This window comes from Fulmarus glacialis, unplaced genomic scaffold (assembly GCF_000690835.1).
Source record: "Fulmarus glacialis isolate BGI_N327 unplaced genomic scaffold, ASM69083v1 scaffold5199, whole genome shotgun sequence".
Lineage (NCBI taxonomy): Eukaryota > Metazoa > Chordata > Aves > Procellariiformes > Procellariidae > Fulmarus > Fulmarus glacialis.
Genome location: NW_009231263.1, coordinates 1 through 6,109, shown reverse-complemented (window position 1 = coordinate 6,109; position 6,109 = coordinate 1). Strand labels below are relative to the sequence as shown.

Sequence of the window (6,109 nt, the reverse complement as noted above, 5' to 3'; positions counted from 1 at the left end):
CAGCTGCTGAACCTTGAAAGAGGAAAAGAGGACAGTGGAGAAACAGCATCAGTAGGAAAAGAGGAATGTAGAACTGAAAAGCAAAAAAGAGGTCCTTCAGATGTCAGGAGGAACAAACGTTAGTGTCAAGGCAGGGCTTCTAAGAGTGGAAACAATGTCAGTGTTTTGGAGGGCAGGAGGTGTCAGTTGCTGTATTTCTGATATGTCTGTATTTGTAAGGGAAGAGCTGTTTTAGGACTCTTGTGAATACATGATCCTACAGACTCCTATGTTCCCCTGAAAGAGGTGGTGCTGCAAATAAGGACCTCCACTTAAAAATGGAGGAGAAAAGACAGTTCTGCTCTTGTTAGTGAAGACAGATTAGATTACTTCATTGGGAAGAGCAGGTTCTCTAGAAATGTATTTCCTAAGCCTGGATATTTTTTGGAGTTCTTCTTTTCTCTGTTGGGATGAAATTTACCCATGACACCTACACTTCTCAAGGGTTCTGCAGAGAAACCAAGCAAAGTAGTTAGTGTTGCGTTGTCTGTTTGTTTGATATTCTGTCAGAGCTGGCTAATGCTGGCTTTTTTAATTTTAAAGACAATAGTTACGGTTTTCTTGTCTAGACATTAACATTTTTTTTCTTTCTGGAAGAGTAATGGTCTTTCTGTCTCTTTCTTTTGTTGAACATGACTTCAGCAGCTAAGGTCTTTGCAGTGGATAGCACCATTTTGTCCTACGCTAGCAGAAGTAAGTTGCACAGAATGCCAACAGACCAGAGCAGGGCCTCCCAGAGGAGGGCCACAAAGATGATCACGGGGCTGGAGTACCTCCACTATGACGACAGGCTGAGACAGTTGGGGTTGTTCAGCCTAGAGAAGAGAAGTCTCTGAGGACACCTTGCAGCAGCCTTCCAGTACTTAAAGGGTCCTAGAGGGAAGATGACAAGGGACCCTTTATCAGGGATTGTAGTGGTAGGATGAGGGGTAATGGTTTTAAACTGAAAGAGGGTAGATTTAGATTAGATATTAGGAAGAAATTCTTTACTGTGAGGGTGGTGAAACACTGGAACAGGTTGCCAGAGAACTTGTGGATGCCACCTCCCTGGAATTGTTCAAGGCCAGGTTGGATGAGGCTTTGAGCAATCTGATCTAGTGGATTCCCCATGGCAGGGGGATTAGAACTAAATGATCTTTAAGGTCCCTTCCAACCCAAACCATTCTATGATTCTAACATTCTATGATTTTATGATTCTATGATTGTTTAACCCTGGCCAGCAACTAAGTATGACACAACTGCTTGCTCATTCCCCCCAGTGGGATAGGGGATAGAATTGGAAGGGTAAAAGTGAGAAAAGTCATAGGTTGAGGTAAAGACAGATTAATAAATAAAGCAAAAACTGCACATGCAAGCAAAGCAAAATAAGGAATTCATTCACTGCTTCCCATCAGCAGGCAAGTGTTTAGCCATCTCCAGGAAAGCAGGGCTCCATCACATGCAACAGTTACTTGGGAATAGAAATTCCATAACTCCAAACGTCCCCCACTTCCTTCTTCTTCTCACAGCTTTTATTGCTGGGCATGATGTCATATGATATGGGATATCCCTTTGGTCAGTTGGGGTCAGCTGTCCAGCTGTGTTCCCTCCCAACTTCTTGTGCACTCCCAGCCTACTCGCTGGCAGGGCAGCCTGAGATGCACAAAAGAGCTTGAGGCTGTGTAAGCACTGTTCAGCAATAACTAAAACATCCAGGCATTATTAACACTGTTTTAATCACAAATCCAAAACATAACATCATACAAGGTGCTATGAAGAAATCTATCCCAGTCAAAACCAGTACATTTGCTGATTCTAAATAAGCATCTCTTGATTCTAAAGCCCCACCTGCTTGGACAGATTTGACAGTGCTGGCTATCTAGATCACTGCTTCCACAGGTTCTGTTTCTGTTTTTTCCCAGGAGTGGTCAAAAACAAAAGCAGAATGCCTGCTCTGCAAGCAGTCTTTCTATTCTATTTTCCACAGATTTATGATGAGTACATACTCAGACCTTCAGAAGACGGCTCTTTTGCCAACCCTGATGGCTGGAGATTTCCTTACCATAATACCCTAACATGGGAACACCATACTTCAGCTGAATTCGTCAGTGTTGCCCTACCTCCTTTTAACTTAGAAGCATATGATCAGCATGCCAAATATGTCTCTCCTGCTCCGTTGTATGATGAGAAAAGCTGTTCAGACTCATCAATTATTACAATGTCTCCATATGAGGCAGATTCTCAAGAACTAGATCACAGTGCATCTGTGACTGGTATTGATCAATCCCCCTTGGGCGATGAAACTCTAGGGCTATCATGTTCCATTTCAGGAGAGAGAGGTTCATGCAACCATAAGTTCTCCTCTAGAGGTTTCAGAAAGTTCTGGTAAGGACTTTGCTGTGAAGAGAACTGAACAGTAATTCAGCTACAAGCTAATACTGACTTAAATGACTGTTCTTTGGACAATTGTGTTATTCTTTGGTATGTTAAGCCATTATCTGAGAGGACACCAGAACCGGTTGACCTGCCTTTGGACACTGAGCAGTCAGTCAGGGAAGAGAAAAAGAAAGACATGAAGAAACAGCAGCCAACTCAGTTTCACAGTTGTAGTGACAGTGAACCAAGCAGAAGTTTTTTGCTATACTCCTCCATATATTCAGAGAATGTAGGTAGGTGTAAAAGCTGCTCATCCCCTATAGTCAAGAAGAAAGATGGTAAGAAAAATTTAAAGTAAAAGACCTATCTCCACAGGACTTGATCTGGGATCCCTCTTCAAGAAGGGACACAATGTGCTCTCCTTGAAATCACAGATTGTGCAGAAAAAGAAAGTCCACAAGTCTACAATCCTGTTCACAGCACAGTCCAGGCAGTCATGGCTGTAGGATTAGGAAGGAGCATTGTGGTAAAAGTCAGCTTAAAAGGACATTATCAAGAAACAGTAGCATACACAGGAGCAAAAGAAACAAGAGGAGGTTGAGAACTCCTGACACCAGCACCTCTCAAGAAAGCCAGAGGGGCTCTCTAAGTCATGAAGGCACCACATCCAGAGAAGTAAGTAGATCGCGAGCACTTAGCAAAGGCCCTGGCAAAAGAAGATCGAGAAGCATAGACAGTCATCATTATTATACGAGAGACAATTGCCAAATATACCAGAGGGTTCTACTTTTTATAGTCAAAGCATGTCTGAGGATGTCTATGAATCCTCAGGCAGGAGGAGGACTCGGTGTAATGCTCACTATTCAAGGCAAGCTACTACTCTAGAATACAGTATACAGTCTTTTACTGAAATGATGTATCATTCAGACACCCCTCTGCATAACTGGATGGGACTCTATGAGAGACACTATTGTTATTAGGAAAGCTGCAGGTCAAGTAGCCAATCAAGCAACAGGTCAAGGACACCCTCTGGAAGTACTGATGGAATTAAAAATGAAAAGCCTGTTGGAAAAAAGAATTACAAAACTCACCACTTCGACAATACAGTCAAGGACAGCACAATTCTAGAGAAAGGAAATGACCACAAAAAAACTTCATCAAAATTCAGTGACTGCTACAAAAATGAAGATGGTCTTTCAGACAATCAAGCAAGTAGCAAGACAAAATATAAGACAATGAAAAAGAGATTAGGAGCCCAAGTGTGGAAACAGTCTATGAAGGAAAAATGATACAGTGATGCATCGTAACAAAAAAAAGGAAAAACATAAGAATAAACACCAGAAAGATCACACGTGTAACTCGGCACATTCTTTTCCAGTTGTGATTACCATTGATAGTGATAGTGACAAGGAGCTTGAAAGTATTGAATTTGACAGCACTATTACTTGGACAGGCATAACTCAGATAAATAAGAAGGAAAATGAATCTCCATCTTCTTTTCTGGGAATGACAGTATGTGAAGAAGGTATTTAGAGAGTCAGCAAGAAAACTGGAATAGCTGCCAAAAATTATAGTTTTACTACCACAAGAAGGGTCTTAGATGGTGACATTAGAAATGCTGAAGTTGAGTTTTGAGAAACAGCAACTGATCAGAGTCTTATTGTAATGGATATCAGTACTAATACCCCTCACACAGGAACTGTAACTAGCCAACTTCAAGGCACACAAGCAGCATCCTCCAGTCAACTGTCTTCTGAGGACTTCCTTTATAGAGCATCCAGAGGAACCACCATTGATACTAAAACTGCCAAAGAGATTTGTCAACAGATCCTGTTGGTTTGATTCCCCGGGAGGGACGGGGGGGGAAGGAAAAAGAAAAAGAAAGTAGTATGTTTTACACTGAACAATTCTTAACACTGAAGAAGATAGAGTATTGCTAGCACATAACTTCTAAAGTTTCTCAGAAGAATGTTTGAAAGTTGTAATTTCATAAAGCAATCCTATATTCTCATAGTTTATAAAATATATCCACAAAATATTTCAAAGTTGTGTTTAAAAAACAAACAAACAAACAAAAACACAGAAATGGGTCACTTGCGTTCTTTGAGATATGGTTCCCTTCTCCTTTCACTCGTACTTAGGACAACCTTACTCAGAGAGCCAAAATAGAATTGTGTCCTCCCTAAAAGTACAGAACAAGGTGTGTTGTAGAACTCACCCTCATTCTTGAGCCTGCTTGCAGCAGCACTTCCCTTTGGTTTACCTGGGGACAGATTTGAATGTTAATTTGTCGTTGGTTTTAATAGGGCACTCATTAGGGTAATGATTTGGAGCTCTCATCCCATTAGCACATTTTGCACCCCATTACTCTTCAGGGTGAGAGCACAGACACTTGAGCACAAGAAGAAGGGATCACACACACTCAATGTCTGAATGGGAGGGGAGCGCAAACAGGGAACAGCAAACTGGCCATCTTCCTGCAGTTATCACCCAGGGGGATAACTAGTCTGAAACAAACCATTTTCACTTTAGTTTGTCTAAGAGTTTTACTTCTGGTTGAAGCAGAGAAACAAAATTTGCAGAATGCAGGGTAAAATGCTCAAGACACCCACAATCACACTTACAACCAGCCTGGTGTGCCAGGTGGCCAGGACAGAGGCCATGGAGGGTTAGGGTTGCTGAGGGAGGCAGTGTCAGCATGAGAGATGCTGCCGGCAGTGCCGGGCCAATGTGCAAATCCCTTTTCTGGGGCTGAGGAATGTGGGGTGGTGGCAGGTCTTTGGCCAGGTCTCACTCATCCCTCCTCCACAGCCCTGGGGAGCTATAAAGATCACCTCAGTCCATGCAGTAGCACAGACTGGAGTGGTCTAGGAGGACACTACCTCCCTGACAACACTGGCTAGGTAACCACTGGTGGAAGTTTGAGCCTGGGTACCAGAACAGTTTTATTCCCTTCTGGTGCCTCCAATTTTCTGAACAGTTGTTGGTAACCCTGGAGTTTCAGCTGCTGAAGGAGGAAAGAAGGTGGCCACTGCTGAGATGCCCAGATAGTATGCACCTTCAGGAATCCTTTGCTGGACACCCAAATCAGTCATGGTCATGGAAAGCATATGCCTAATGCAATAGGAGAAACCCTGATGCTCTCCTTATGAATAAACAGTTAGTTATGAATGAACAATTAGCAGGGATAATTAAAAACTCATGAAATGGACTCCTGGATTGCAGTGTCATGTATCACAGGAGGATTATGAAAACATGCCCCAGGGAAAATTATTTCAATGGAAGCATTTCATTCCATTAGCAGTACTAAACCATACCCAGTGTACAAATCTAATCTATAAGACCAGGAGGCACTTCCCACTTAGAAACATAGAATCATAACGGTTGGAAAAGACATCTAAGATCATCAAGTCCAACAGTCAACTAAACACCACCATGCCCAATAAACCACATCCCTGAGCGCCTCACCCACACGTCTTTTAAATATTTTCGGGGATGGTGACTCCACCACTTCTCTGGGCAGCCTGTTCCAATGTTTAACCACTCTTTCAGTAAAGAATTTTTTCCTAATGTCCAATCTAAACTTCCCTTGGTGCAACTTGAGGCCATTTCCTCTCACCCTATTGCTAGTTACTTGAGAGAAGAGACCGACACCCATCTCACTACAATCTCCTTTCAGGTTGTTCTAGAGAGCGATAAGATCTCCCCTCAGCCT

The 6,109-nt window shown here is 42.5% G+C and overlaps 1 pseudogene; it reads left to right on the top strand.

The window, feature by feature from the left end:
* The first annotated feature begins 1,963 nt into the window (after positions 1 to 1,963).
* Positions 1,964 to 4,282, top strand: LOC104081654 (annotated as a pseudogene).
* The last annotated feature ends 1,827 nt before the right edge of the window (positions 4,283 to 6,109 follow it).